Source organism: Symphalangus syndactylus, chromosome 12 (genome assembly GCF_028878055.3).
Source record: "Symphalangus syndactylus isolate Jambi chromosome 12, NHGRI_mSymSyn1-v2.1_pri, whole genome shotgun sequence".
In the NCBI taxonomy this organism is placed as follows: domain Eukaryota; kingdom Metazoa; phylum Chordata; class Mammalia; order Primates; family Hylobatidae; genus Symphalangus; species Symphalangus syndactylus.
In genome coordinates, this window is record NC_072441.2 from 29674906 (window position 1) to 29690446 (window position 15541).

The 15541-nt window shown below is 38.6% G+C and overlaps 1 protein-coding gene across 8 annotated transcripts in view; it reads right to left on the reverse strand.

Annotated features, from left to right (window-relative positions):
• Positions 1 to 15541, reverse strand: part of SLC44A5 (solute carrier family 44 member 5) — a 389751-nt gene that overhangs the window by 286915 nt on the left and 87295 nt on the right. The window contains exon 2 of one of the 8 annotated variants that reach the window (XM_063624069.1): positions 2977 to 3090. The exons of 6 other annotated variants lie outside the window; for them this stretch is intronic. The gene's annotated coding sequence lies outside the window, so the exon portion shown is untranslated. Of the gene's footprint in view, positions 1 to 2976; positions 7863 to 15541 lie in introns of those variants that run through there. One more of the 8 variants, XM_063624067.1, reaches the window with a different exon arrangement.

Sequence of the window (15541 nt, forward strand, 5' to 3'; positions counted from 1 at the left end):
AAACTGATTTCAAATATTGGGGGTTCATACCCAGAGATAGGATTGCTGGATCATATGGTAGTTCTATTTTTAGTTTGCTGAAGAACCTCTATAGAGTTTTATCTAATGGCTTTACATTCCCATCACAGTGTACAAGGGTTTTTTTTCCCCATCCTTGCCAACACTGTTATCTTTTGTGTTTTTGATAATAGCCATTCTGACAGGTGTGAGATAATATATCATTGTGGTTTTAATTTGCTTTTCTCTAATGATTAGCAATGTCGAGTATTAAAAAAACTTTTTAAGTAATTGAAAGGGGCTTAAGAAATTATTCAGTTCAGTTTTCCAATTAGAGCCACTATAAAAAATTCTTGGTTATTTCAAAAATCGTATATCAATCTGAAATCATCTATCTTTGCAAAAATACCATTCTTTCTAGATTTAAGATGTGAGTTTCCAAATTCCTTATCTAAAGCCTGAGTTCCCATAGATAATAAGCAACACAGGCCGGGCGCGGTGGCTCACGCCTGTAATCCCAGCACTTTGGGAGGCCGAGGCGGGTGGATCACGAGATCAGGAGATAGAGACCATCCTGGCTAACAAGGTGAAACCCCATCTCTACTAAAAATACAAAAAATTAGCCGGGCGTGGTGGCGGGCGCCTGTAGTCCCAGCTACTCAGAGAGGCTGAGGCAGGAGAATGGCGTGAACCCGGGAGGCGGAGCTTGCAGTGAGCGGAGATCGCGCCACTGCACTCCAGCCTGGGCGACAGAGCGAGATTCAGTCTTACTAAAAAAAATTAAAAATAAAAAAAAAAGCTACACTCAGACGGTGGATTACATGAGGTCAAGGTTTAAGACTTTGTTCATTTATGTTAAGGGAATAAATAAATGAACTGATGGGAGAATGAATCTAAGTTATGTGTTAGATTATGACCAGGGTAGGCACTGTGCATGCTGATTCACCCACAGCTTCCCAGCATCCAGCACAATGCATGGCACACAGTCGCCCCACAAGAAGTTTTGTCAAATAAGCTCTTTGACCATCTCTTCTTGCAAGCTGGGGTAAGAACTTTTAAATAATGATTTTTTGTCATATAGTGTATTCAAATTTTAAAATCTATCATTTAAAATCTATTTCAAAGTGGCTCTTAGCTGTTGCATCCTAGAGTATCTCCCTCATTATAAGTCTCTAAAAGTATCAGTTCTGTTCATGGGAAGAATTGCATGTGGCTCTCTAAATAATCATACTTGTAGAACTAGACTATTTTTGGAGGTCTTCCTTCAAAACAATGATGAATCTCTGGACTTAAGGTAGGGAACTTCTTAATAGGAGCAACATGTTGAGAAATTTCCTCTTCAGTTTGTCCTTCTTTAAAGTGAATGTACATTGTGAGCTGTTGTTTCATCAAGGATCAATAGCTGCTCTGTTCATTTCAATGTTTTCTTTCAGTCTCAATCCTTTTCTTTTAATTTCTCTGCCCTTTCTGAGACTATATAGAATGTGTGAGACTCTCCTGCACAAATTCAGGATCACAAATGAGGAGAGCTAAGGTGAAACACATATTAAATAAATACACAGAGAGAGGGAGGGAGAGAGAGAGAAAGAGAGGCAGCAGAGAATACCAAGGCACAATAGATTGAAAAGGGGGACAGCTATACCACTGAATTTAAAAAAAGACCTTGTGATCCCAAAAAAAAAGTCAGTGAGAAAAAAAAAAACTTTATGACCTAAAAAAAAGGAGTGGAGGTGGATCAAACAGCCCAAAAAACAAAAGCAGGAAAGCAAAAGTCTGGAAGAAAACGGCAAAACACAAAGGGTAGGAGAAAAGCAAGAGGCTGACAAGAGAGGATTTATGTTTGGATGACTTTGACCCCGGGGGAGACAGCTGACAATAAGATCTGACTGCATGCAACAGGAAGGATTTCACAAAAATAGAGGGCATGTCATCCAAAAAGCAGAAGAAGCAAAAGGCTTGAAAAAGAAAAGTAGAAAGCAAATAAACTCATAAACATCAAAGAAAAAATATTTCTTGAACATCAACGATTGTATCGTCAGCATCTCTAAGAGTTTCCTTTTTCTTTTTTTTGAGACGGAGTCTAGCTCTGTCACCCAGGCTGGAGTGCAGTGGCGCAATCTCGGCTCACTGCAAGCTCCGCCTCCCAGGTTCACGCCATTCTCCTGCCTCAGCCTCTCTGAGTAGCTGGGACTACAGGCGCCCGCCACCACGCTCGGCTAATTTTTTTGTATTTTTAGTAGAGACGGGGTTTCACCGTGGTCTCGATCTCCTGACCTCGTGATCCGCCCGCCTCGGCCTCCTGAAGTGCTGGGATTACAAGCGTGAGCCACCGCGCCCGGCCTCTAAGAGTTTTCAACAGTAACTTTCCTGTCCCTGTCTTACTGACAATCTCTCCAGGCTCTTCTGTGAGAAGTTAGAAAGTGCTTTGGCGGCCTGAGAGGGCCAAGAAATCCCCTCAGAGCTCTTTTTGGCCATCCTTTTACTGGGTTTCTCTGAGATTTCCCAAATGTCTTAAGTCAATGCAGTGACAGTAGTTATTCAACAAGGAATGCTGTGAACACCTTTATCTTCAGAAGCCATAAATCTTAGGTCCTGATTCTAGAAGGATCTTAAAGCTACATATATAGTCCAAGGAATTAATTGGCAAATATTGGCCATAAGTTCATTTGCTTCCACATGTAAGGTTTTTCCACTTTCAACCTCAGGATGAATGTCATTTATGAGCAGTTTAAATTCGAGGAAATATTCAAATTTCCAATGAACTTGGTATATCCATCCAGCAGAAAATTATGAAGTCATTAAAAATAGCATTCTCAAAGAACTAAGAAATGAGAGAATATTCATGATGTAGTTTTAAGAATACAGTTCCAATTATTTATAATACATATAAATAGGCATATATTGAATAATTCTTTAGAGAAAATTAAAGTCCCCATTGTATACTACGAGCAGTCTGTATTTATCATTTGTAGCACTCACTGTGACAGTTACTATTTATTTCCTCAATAACCCGTAAGCTGTTTGTCTTGTGTATCTATCATGCCCAGTGCCCAGCACTGTAGTTGATCCATACTGAGTACTCAATCGATGTTGCTAAGCAAACAAATGAGGGAAATAAACAAATAAATAGAAAAAAACTGAAAAGCAACATACAATATAATTAAATTTGTTTTCTTTGGAGTAATGTCATTAGAAGTCGTTTTAATTTTCTTCTTTAAACATTCCATATGTTAAAAACTTCTAAAATTAGAATAACTTCTATAATCACAAGTTATTAGTAAGAGAATTCAGTCCCAAAGAGCACATATTGTATGATTCCATATATGTGAGATGTCCAGACTAGGAAAATCAATAGAGAGAGTCAGATTAGTAGTTGCCTAGGGCTGGGGGCTGGGTGTGACAGGGACAGGGAGTGAATGCTAACAAGATTTCTTGTTGGCATGACAAAAATGTTCTAAAATTAAATGCTGGTGATGGCTTCACAACTCTATATATACACTCAAAAGCACCGAACTGCACACTTTAAATGGGAGAATTTTGTGAAATGTAAATTATATCTCAATAAAGCCGTTTAGAATATTTTAAAGTTATTAGTAAAAATAAATCGTTACTAGCTCTTCTTTTTTCATTTGAACCCACAAACAGGGCTTTGGGGTTATAACTCTGAATATCTCTCTAAAAATTAGCTTTTTTATCATAATTTCTCAACAAAGGGCAATAGACAAGTTTAGCACAAAGTGTAAGCACTTTCAGGAGAGATATTTCTTAGTCGATAAGCTAGATTACGTTAAGAGAAATTTTTCTGGGCTTAAAACATTATTGGTGAGGTCTGGTGGCTCACGCCTGTAATCCCAACACTTTGAGAGGCTGAGGAGGGAAAATAACTTGAGATCAGGAGTTCAAGACCACCCTGGCCAACATGGCAAAATCTCGTCTCTGCTAAAAATGCAAATATTAGCCTGGCATGGTGGCACATGCCTGTAATCCCAGCTACTTGGGAGGCTGAGGCAGGAGAATTGCTTGAACCCGGGAGGCAGAGGTTGCAGTGAGCCAAGATCACGCCCCTGCACTCCAGCCTGGGCGACAGAGCTAGACTCCGTCTCAAAAAAAAAAAATATATTATTTGCATCATGCACACACATATGCACACAATTCTCAATAACAAAACACAGGAAACCTATTATGTTTGAAAAATATGCAATATTCCACAAATAATAGCTCAGCAGACTAAAGCCATTACTACCTTTCTTCCTTTAGTGAACATCTCTATCATCTCCTAAAGAATATATCTTATCATTTAACAACAACTCTCTAACAACTCTGCTCTGAGTCACCTAAATTCCTCATAATGTCTTTCATAAGAGGGAGGTAGGGTTGTCTCTTAGAAAGGTAAGGTTGTCTCTTAGAAAGTAAGACATCTCTTTGGATTGCTGAAAGCAAGCTCCTTGGCCAATGGTCATTTCCCTTTAGAGTCTACAGTGTGGAATAATCTTGAGACAGCTGATGTAGGACCAGCTCAATCATGGAGAAAAGTGGTCAGGACTGAAATGGCATAGTCACTGAAATCATAAAGGTCATTTTTTTAAAACATACCACGATGGAGACAGAAACCCATTTTTATCACACTCTGAACTGACTTTAAGTTTCAATCTCTTAAGCAAAGGCTCTCTTTGTTTTTGTCATCACACAATGTCCTATAAATTGGAAGCACTAGGTTATATGATTATACTTAAGGGATAATCATATAATATTGTTATGATGAAACACTCTTGAAATTGGAGTGGCATGCCCAGAGTGATGGTGCAGTCCAGCTGCCTGAGAGACTGAGGTGGGAGGATTGCTTGAGCCCAGGAGTTCAAGACAGGGCTGGGCAACATAGTTAGACCATGTCTCTAAAAATGGTTTCTAAATTGGAATGAGCAGGCCAATCCCAAACTCACTTAAACATACTCAATTCAAGAAGTTACTTTTAAACTTCAAATTTTGAAATTGTTCTTTGACTATTATGCATGCTAATAATGGGCTTCCCTATTACCTAAAGCCAAATAATGGATGAATGGGGGCATGAACAGAAGGATGGACAGACAGTAGATATAGATGAAAGAATAGACAAGGATAATTGAAAGAAAGAATGAGAAAGAGGACAGAAAAGGTGGGTAAGAAGGGAGGAAAGGAGGGAGACAATGAGAATTTCAACGGGAATGATAAACTATAAGAAGTCAGTTCAGAAGAAATAATAATTTTGGTCTAAAAGACTCGCAAAATGAAGTAGAATTAAGAGGCATAAGTTAAAATAGCATCATGATAGCTAAAGAAAATCATTTCCACCACTTTATAGTATGCTTGTAAGAAAATAGAGTACAGTGGGGCAGCGGGCAGGGGGAGATTGTACTGTTTTTAACCATACACTATTTTTCAATTATCCGTAATTTACTGAAAAATAAATTCCAACTCTGTCCTATTTTAGACAACACTGTCATATGTTCAAGTTTGCTTTGACAGGGAGAAAGGTCGAGGGTTTTTTTTAAATATGACCCAGCAATACATTCCTGAGGTGGGTTGTCCTGACACAGGGTAGCAGGGGTTGAAACACAGTAACATTTAACTCGTTAACAGAAAAGCTCTCATAAGCGCAAAATGGGATGTACATACAGCAATAAACTCTGTTCAACCTTACACAAGGACACAAAAGTGAAAAACAAAAATAGGGGTAGCATTCAAATTTCCAACAGCATAGTGGGCCCACTGAAATATCACACTGAAGTTGGGGGAAGTCAACCACATGATCATACTTTTAAATACTATTCACAGATGGACTAGTTTAAAATGCAGTCAAAACAAGAAAAAGTCTAAAAGCAGGGAAATAGTGTAACGTCTGGGACAACACAAGCATTGGGATGAAGTGCAGACAGCACAGAGGTAGGCGTCAAGGATCTTCTGTCATTCCTAATTCTATAAAAAAATCACAACTTCTCCAGGTTTCATTTTCTCTTCTGAAATGTGAATATCTGTCTGACTTGCCTCTTGAGATCATTTTATAGTGATTAAAGAGCTGATATTTGTGAAAACAGTTTAAAAACCATAGAGTACTACAAAACATAAAGGAGAATTTGAATTTAAAAACAGGTTAAGATAACGGAGGCTCCCAGTGCCGTCTGGTCCCAGGCTGATGCTTGACAGGTAAAACTGAAATTTGCTGCCCCAAACTATAGTAATTCTCTGGAATGTTTTGCTTTGCTTGGTCAGAGAAGAGGAATACACCAAAAAGGCGGAAGCTCAAATATAGGAGGTGCTGCCGTACCGCTGTGGTCTGAGTGAACAGGTGCCCCTTTAAGTTACAAATGTCACTCCCCTACAACCTGGTCTCCTCCACATTCTAATGAGAGTATTGGGACAGACATCACATGAGGCTTAATCTGGAAGAACTAGAAAAAAAACAATGCACGCAGTGTACAAGTTGTCAGGAGCCCTCGTTTAGCCAGCAGCATCCTTTTCTGGTCTTTGGGTTTCACAAAATAATAGAGGAAAAAGACATACTCTGAAGAAATCCCAAAACAGGAAGAGAAGGGGCAGGAGGAGGGGAAGCACAACACTCTCAGCGCCCAGGAAAGTGGTGATGGTGAAGAAGTTGATTAAAAGAGCTCAGATAGGCCGGGCGCGGTGGCTCACGCTTGTAATCCCAGCATTTTGGGAGGCCGAGGCGGGCGGATCACGAGGTCGGGAGATCGAGACCACGGTGAAACCCCGTCTCTACTAAAAATACAAAAAAATTAGCCGGGCATGGTGGCGGGGGCCTGTAGTCCCAGCTACTCGGAGAGGCTGAGGCAGGAGAATGGCGTGAACCCGGGAGGCGGAGCTTGCAGTGAGCCGAGATTGCGCCACTGCACTCCTGCCTGGGGCACAGAGCGAGATTCCGTCTCAAAAAAAAAAAAAAAAAAAAAAAGAGCTCAGATATCTCCCCTGCAAAAGCAACTGCCTGAGGAGGCTACAGCAGGTGAATAGCTTTCAAGGTCTTTTAATTTGGATAAAATGACCAAAGAGGAGGAGGATGCTTGTGACTTTAGTACAAACGACGTGTAACAGAACCTGGTTTCTTAACGTTTTGAGCAAACTGCTGGAGTGTTCTACGTGTATAATGCACCAGTGTGTTATGGTATGACATAAACTGTGTAAATTTTGTAAATATGTATCATAATATATTCATGAAAACAATCAGGATATTTAAAAAAAAAAAAAAAAAAGAAGTTAAGAATAATTGAGAAATCCCTGTATTTGGGATCCAGGTCACTTTTTTCTTTCCTGGTGTAATGTTTTCAAGGGGAAAAGTGATTCAGACATCCTATCTCTCTGCTTTTCCTTTCAAGAGCCTGCCCTGCCAGATTCTTTTTCCCACCCCCTCATCTCTCAGGCATCAACTGGCAGTGCTGGTGGATTAACTCGAGCACAAGAATGTGTGAAAGTTGCTCTTCCCAGTCTGGTCCTCCCCTGACTCTTTAGTCATATGCGTAATGGCTTAGAACCTGTCCCCAAACAACCTGGAACTAAACTAGATATGCAGCGCTCTACTTCTGGAGCTTGAAGGACTTTCTTATTATGAACGAACAGCTTTTGAAACAGAAGGAAATGACAGGGACCAACATTTCTTTCTGTGACTTAAATTGTACTTGCTTCATTTTGGGATGCCTTGGAGTCTGTTCACATCCTGTTCTTTTCTTCTAAGTGTGAGTTCTCAACATAAGGGAAAGCAGAGAGGGCAGCTCTTGAAGGTAGAAAGAAGGAAAGATACTCTGTCTCATTTCATTGGATTCCCCTTAGAGTTCTGCAAAGACTCATTAGCAGATGGCTAAGATAACGCTAGTACAAGTGCAACTAGAAATGAATACATATTTAGCACCTACTATGTGCCAGGACCTAAGCTGCATGTTTCTATTCATTGATTCTACACAACCATACCCCATTTACAAATGATAAAACATAAGAACTACCATGGTAGTTCCCAAATGATTGCCAAGAGCTCACTGAAGAGAAAATGCTTCTTTTCCTACTGCTTGCCTGTTTAGCAATGACTAGTGCATGAGAGTAGTACTTACCTGTGCCCTTCAGGTAGCATGTGGATACGACTCTGGGGACAGACAAGCCTAGGTTTAAATTCCTATTGGGTCACTTTTATTCATATAATCTTGAGCAAGGAATATCTACCATTTCTATTATGTTAGATCCCCCAGGCTGGAGTGCAGTGGTGTGATCTCAGCCCACTGCAACCTCCACCTCCCATGTTCAAGCCATTCTCCTGCCTCAGCCTCCCCAGTAGCTGGGATTACAGGCACCTAAAACCATGCCCAGCTAATTTTTTTTTGTATTTTTAATAGAGATGGGGTCTTGCCATGTTGGCCAGGCCAGTCTTGAACTCCTGACCTCAGGTGATCCACCCGCCTCAGCCTCCCAAAGTGTTGGGATTACAGGTGTGAGCCACCATCCCCAGCCTAAACAATTCTTACAACAAAAACACAACAACTTAAGACAAATAAGCTAGATGTGAAGGATGTTGCTGCTATTATTCCTGCACATTTTTCTAAACCAGTGGTTCACACTTGAGGCAATTTTGGCCCACAGGGGACATTTGACAATATCTGGAGACGTTGTTGATTGCTACAACAGAGAGTGGCAATGCTACTGGCATCTAAGAAACAGAGGCCAAGGTTGCTGCTAAATCATACCACAATGCAGACAGCCCTCTTAAAACAAAGAAGTTTCTGGGCCCAAATATTAATAGTGGCAGTGTTGAGAAACCCTTCTCCAAGGGAATAAAGTAGGCAAAGTTGAAATCAGATAAATCTGTTAAGACCAATTGATGACATTCTACTTATTTAACAGAAATACAAGTGATATGGTTTGGCTCCATGTTTCCACCCACATCTCAGGTTGAATTATAATCTGCAGTGTTTGAGAAAGGACCAAGTGGGAGGTGATTGGATCCTGGGAACAGATCTCTTCTTTGCTGTTCTCATGATAGTGAGTGAGTTCTCACAAGATCTGGTTGTTTAAAAGTGTGTGGCACTTCCCCCTTAGCTCTCTCTCTTCTGCTGCCATGTGAAGATGTGCTTGCTTCCCCTTCATTCACCCTTACACCATGATTGTAAGTTCCCTGAGGCCTCCCCAGGCATGTCTCCTGTACAGCCTATGGAACTATAAGACAATTAAACCTCTTTTCTTTATAAATTACCCAGTCGCAGGTAGTTCTTTATAGCAGTGTGAGAATGAACTAATACAGCAAGCAAAAGAGTATGTAGACAGATCCTAAAAATATTCATGTACTATGATCTTGTCACTTCACTTTTAGGAATTCACCCTCATGAATGCACCCAAAAATTTTCATAACAGCGAATAGATTGGAAAATTCAAAATAGCTACTTGTCAATTGTAGATTAAGTGATTACAGGAAAGGTAACCATACAATTTGTTTCCCAAACTTGTGTGATATGAGGAGTAAAGGAGGGTATTTTAATAATTTTTCAGGATAATGGTCATATATCAGGATTTCTCTGGGCAAACAAGGTCATATGGCTCCCTGGTTATAAAGGAATGTGAAAATAAAGTATGTCACATTGTTGCTATGGAATGATATGTAGTCAGCAAAAATATTTTAAAGGATATTTAACAACACTGGAAAGTGATAATAATGTATTTTATATATCCAGCCCTTTACAAGGCTAGATAGATTTATGAATCAAATTTTATAATATATATCCTTATCTGTGTTGAAAAAAGAATGGAAAGATATAGTACATAGCATTTTTAACATTAGTTCACTGGCTGTTGAAATTACAGCTGATGATTATGGTTTTTCTCTATATTCGAAATTGCGTATAATTTTTTTAAATTATAAATATATCCTGCTTCTTCAAGAAGAAATGTAATTCAGTCCCAGTTGATGAGGGAAAGTTATTCTTCACAGAACAATGCCAACTAATAAACATAGAAAAAATGATATAAATTAGAAAAATCACACTTTTTACACCTCCCAATGAAATAATTATTTCAGGCAAAGATCATCAATGCATTTTAAAATACTTAGGTGAAAGATTGTTGAGATATTCACAAGGTGCTAAGGTATTAACCAACAAGTTAGTTGCTAATTGTAAAGTGAAAAATAAACCTTCACAATGAAGAGATTTGGTGATGACAATATCAACAAAGTGATCAAATTTAACATCATTTTAGTGAAAAACCTGGCATTATATGCCTTCTGTTGTGATGTAACATGAAATAAGAATATCACTTATGGAATATCCTGGCCAAAAATGTTTAATTTAAATCTAATTAAGCCATCAGACCCATTTTAGTTTATAAGAAATCCAAAGAGTATAAGAACTAGGAGAACCACAGCATGCAGAAGAAATCAGATAAATCCAGAATGTGGGACAATACAACTCTCCTGCAATGTCTTCAAAAAGTAAATGCTATAAAAAAGAAATAAAGGGATTTTGAGATTAAAAGACACTAGAGAAATGTAACATGAATACAATCTGTGAACTTTGAAAAAAAGAGACAGAACTAGAGAGATAAATGTCATCTTTAGATAATTGGGGAAATTTGAATATAAATTGAATATAAATTGGTTATATTATCATGTGTGGGTATAATATGAATATAAATTATCTTAGATATGATGATGGCATTGCAGTTATATGAAATATTATGGCAAATATTATGTCTGCAACATATTTTCAAGGTGTTCGGAAAAAAGTTCACATACTTACAAATAGCTATACAAAGTAAATATGGCAAAACATGAATAACCGCTGAACGAAGGTAATGAGTATACAAGCGTTCATATTGTACTATTCTTTCAATCTTTCTGTATATTTAGAAACTGTTTAAAGTTAACGGAAAAATATCCAAAAAGGTACGTTTAATGTCATATATTTGAAGCAGTGTGATTTCATTTAAAGCAGCATAATTAGTAGTCCCAGAGTTAATCTTTGTCTTTGTAGGTTACATGGAATTGGTGAACCTACAGCCATTCCCTTATCCTGCACACCACTTCAGGCCAGCTTTTCCAGTTTCACTTCATGGGTCTCGTCACTTCCTGTGATATATTTCAGTTTCCGTCCTCTCCACCACAGACAGTACCACCTTCTTCTACCTCCTCCATCTTTGAGGGTCCTTATCTCCCCAAGAACAATGGAAATAGAGCACAGATCAATCAGTAACTAACTTCCTTCTAGTGGCAAAAACAGTTAGTGTCAAATCAGTTACTCCCAGGTACTCCCCTACTTTTCCAAGGCTACCTCACAGTTAGGTTGGGGTCATGTAAATGGCTCAGAGGGAAAAGGCCGGTTCTAGGCCAAGATAGCTATGAGCTATGCAGCCACTTCCATCCTTGTCAACACTTATTGCAGAGGCCCTTAGTGTGGCTGCAAAATGAAGGAAGACCCCCCATTCACATTAGACTGTGATATGAACAAGAATTACATGTCTGTTGTGCTAAAGCCACTGAGATCTCAGGGTTTGTCTGTTACAACAGCTAGTCAGAATTTCTTAGTTTCTAAATCTTTCTGAGAGGCTAACAGGAAACCCCTCTACTATTGCATCCAGTTTACCCTTTCTTTGAATATTGCCTTTAATATGCAATTAAGAAAAAACTATTGGTGCCCCTTAGGAAATTTGTGTCTCCCACAATTTTCAGAGTAAACAATGCGCATTCTTCCAAATCTCTACTTAACATAGCAACAAGCACATTTGACCATTTCGTCAAAAAGAAAAGGAAAAGGGCTGGGTGCGGTGGCTCACGCCTGTAATCCCAGCATTTGGGAGGACGAGGTGGGCAGATCACCTGAGGTCAGGCGTTCAAGACCAGCCTGGGCAACATGGTGAAACTCTGCCTCTACTAAAAATGCAAAAAATTAGCTGGGCATGGTGGCATGCATCTGTAATCCCAGCTACTCAGGAAGCTGAGGCAGGAGAATCGCTTGAACCTGGGAGGCAGAGGCTGCAGTGAGCCGAGATCACACCACTGCACTCCAGCCTCAGTAGCAGAGCAAGACACGGTCTCAAAAAAAAAGAAAAAGAAAAGGAAAGAAAAAAAGAGAAGGAAGGAAGGGAGCAAAGGAGGGAGGAAGACAGGGAGAGAGAGAGAAAAAGAAGAGAGAGAGAAGGAAAGAGAGAGAAAGAAAGACAGAAAGAGAGAAAGAGAGAGAGAGAAAGGAAGGGAGGGAGGGAGGGAGGAGAGACTGCTTAATAGGTTGGGAAGTTCTTTTGCCAGGACTTCTACATATCCTCCTGTATGGGTCAGATGTGTCACACCCAGACACACAGAAAGCCAAAAAAGCATTAAAATGGGCTACAATTTGGTGACTTGGGAACAAAAACATAAAAACATAATATTTTCTTAGAAAGGATTTCTAAGCCTAAAAATGAATTATTGCCTTGGACAATGACAGCATTAATCCTGGATGAAAACATACCTGGCTGGCTCTATATGAGAATTCAGATTTCTTGATTTCTTTACCACCTATTGATTGGCAACATTTCCAATGAACAATTTTACTTATTTCACTTTAAATTGATTTCTCTTTTTAGCAAGACTGTGCTTTTTAAGAGCACTGAGGCAAAAAAAAATCATTTAATTTTACTTTTTAAAATCAATGTCTACAAGACCCTTTCAGTCAATGGATTACCCTTGCTATCCATTAGACACCTTTCTAGGCTGTTCACTGACCTTTTGTATCTCATATACGATTGCAGCACTTTTAGTCTTACATGAAATGTTTTTGTCATTTTCCCCCTTTGCTCTTTCTGTCACTTTTAAGTTCTGAACTTCACTCTGTAATTGCTCTGCTTCTCTTTTAAACTTGACATGCATTATGTGTCTTTTGTGCCCTTAATTACATTTTGTACTTTGGGGTTCAACTGTGTTGGTCTTTTCTAATCCTACTATATTGACTGCTATACAGCAAGCCTCCTTCCCTCTGGGAACACTATTTATCTTTAAGCTATTTTTTTTCCAACGCTGAGAACCACTAAATTTCTTTCTACTGCTCTTTCCAGGAAATCTCAGACTATCCTGTTGTGATGCCAAGATCTATTCACTAGAAACATAATTACTTCTCTTTCAACATGAGCTCTCTATATGCATATTTGAAAAAGAAACCAAAGTGACAAAATGTAGAAAAGATACATGTGTCAAGAACAGACATTTCAGAATATTCAGGAAGCAAAAAATATATATTTCATAAAAGTATGAGAAGGAGAAAAAAAGCATTGTTTCTTAAAGAAATATAATATGGGAAACATTGAGTTAAAGCACAGTATAAACACACGGACTTTACAGAATTAAGAGTAAACAACTTTAATATCTAGTGCACCAAACACAAAAGCACTAGCTGTGAAGAATGGTATCATTTGTCAAATGCAGGCAAACATCTTGTTCTGTGGAAACATGTGCGACAGTCTCCTCATTTGTCCCACTCTACCCAGTATTATCTCCCTCCAACCCTTCTCCAGAATGCAGCCAGAGTCCTTACCATAAAGTGCATCTTTACTCATTTCTCTGCTGGAAAAGCTTTCAATGACTCTCCATTCTAGAATAAAGCCCAAATACCTACAAAACCCTAATTATCTGGACCCTATTTACTTTTCTTTCTTCATTTCTAGCCACTTCCCTTTCTTCCCAAAAGCTGTATGTTCCAAACAGAATGTTCTTACGGTTTTCCTCTGGACCTTTGTATACATTGGTTTCCCAGAATGGTCTTTCCTGCTCCAACTCCTCTTGGTCTGTCTATTGCTTATTCATCTTTCATGTAAATGCCTCTTCTTACCTGACTCAAGTAAAAATTAAGCAACCCCCTTCTGTATATTAATATAGTTCATTGTATTTCTCCTATCATAACACATAACTCACTGTTAAATTATCTTGTTTACTTACCTGCAACCCACTTTATTCAGCAAGCAATAGGATGGTAATGACAAACATTTATCATTTTTGCCAATATCCCAGCACCCGGCACTGTACCTAGCACCTGATGAAGACTGATAAATGCTTTGTTGGATGGATGTCGTACGAGTATTTAGTAACCCAAGGTCTAATTTTAACCTCTGGTTGCAATTCTTGTTGAAAATCTCTCCAAAACAAGAACTGGCAACCCTTAGCATGTGCATTAAAAATGGTTCATTAGCAGGATACCTTTGGGATATGGGACAGTTGATGCCTCTAGTATCTCTTTCCTACTAACCATAAGGGCTTGTAGTGATAAAAGATACCCATCATGTTCAAAATTCAGCAGCTGGGGTTCTCTTAGCACCCACGCAGTCCATCTTCACCTGTTTACAGGTACTTATTTAGCCACCAAAACCTTCCAGGTTCTACTCTGCAGAAGAATCAGGGTGGTCCAGTAAATGCCATCTCCCACAATTTTTAGCCTGACAATAGGATGGATTAAGCATTTTAGAAGGAAAAGCACTCCTTCCAAAGGCCGTCAGCCTCTTTCTATTGTGTAATGAATCAGTCTACTTTTCTGTCTTAGTATAAATCTAGTACAATAAGAAAAATTGCATCTCTTTGGAATGACTAAGCAGCTTATATGATCTCAGAGTCCTCATCTTAGAAATAGTATCCTGGGAACTTTAGATTTAGAGATAGAGAACAGTGGCTCAAAGCTGTACTAATCCCATCTAGAAGTCTCTGAAATAAAAAACTACTTAATTCAATATATTCTGCTTGATTTTAAAAACTTCATTCCCTCCTTTTCAAAATTTCTCCTGCAAGAGCAGGAAATTCAACCAATGGAGGGTACAGTAAAGGGAAACTGTATTGAATCAGATTTGGAATATTTACATATTGAAGTTTACGCTCTAAATTATCAAATTTAGTGACTCAGGAGAAAACTTCCTTTAAAAATTATGTGAATGTCATTAAGTACTACCTTGATTTTGCAAGAAATAACATTTTTTTTGAGACAGAATCTTGCTCTGTCGCCCAGGCTGGAGTGCAAAAGGTAATAAGAAATAAAGAAAGCCTTTGAGCATTTGGAGGAACAAATTCAAATCAAAAATACTTTTCATTGTTTTTTATTATTATTAACAGAAAAGGGAAAAACATGAACATTATCTGGCTTACTGCCCAAACTAAGGGCATCACTAAGAAAGTATTTTCACTCCTCTTAATATCAAGAGTATAAGAATTCTGCTGCCAAAAATAAAAAAATGTGAAGCTTCATGTCCAGGAGAGTGGAGGTAAAGCAAAATGCTACCCAAACTGTTGGTAATTTATTAGTAAGTGTAACTTAAAATCAAATGCTTTTTGAGTTATAGAATGTGGAATAATCAACCTTTCAGGGTTCAAATGGGCCACAGATTTTCAAAAAGGACATCAATAGGAATAAACTGTAGAAAAGCTATTTGGACTGTCTTAAATCTAAAATAGCCCTAGTTCCCAAATATGTCTGTTCATGTGCTTCTTGTTATGCCTGACTACAAATTTGCTGACAGATGTCGTGTCTCTTAATAGTCAAATTTTCATATTTCTTCTTTGTTTACCCAGTAA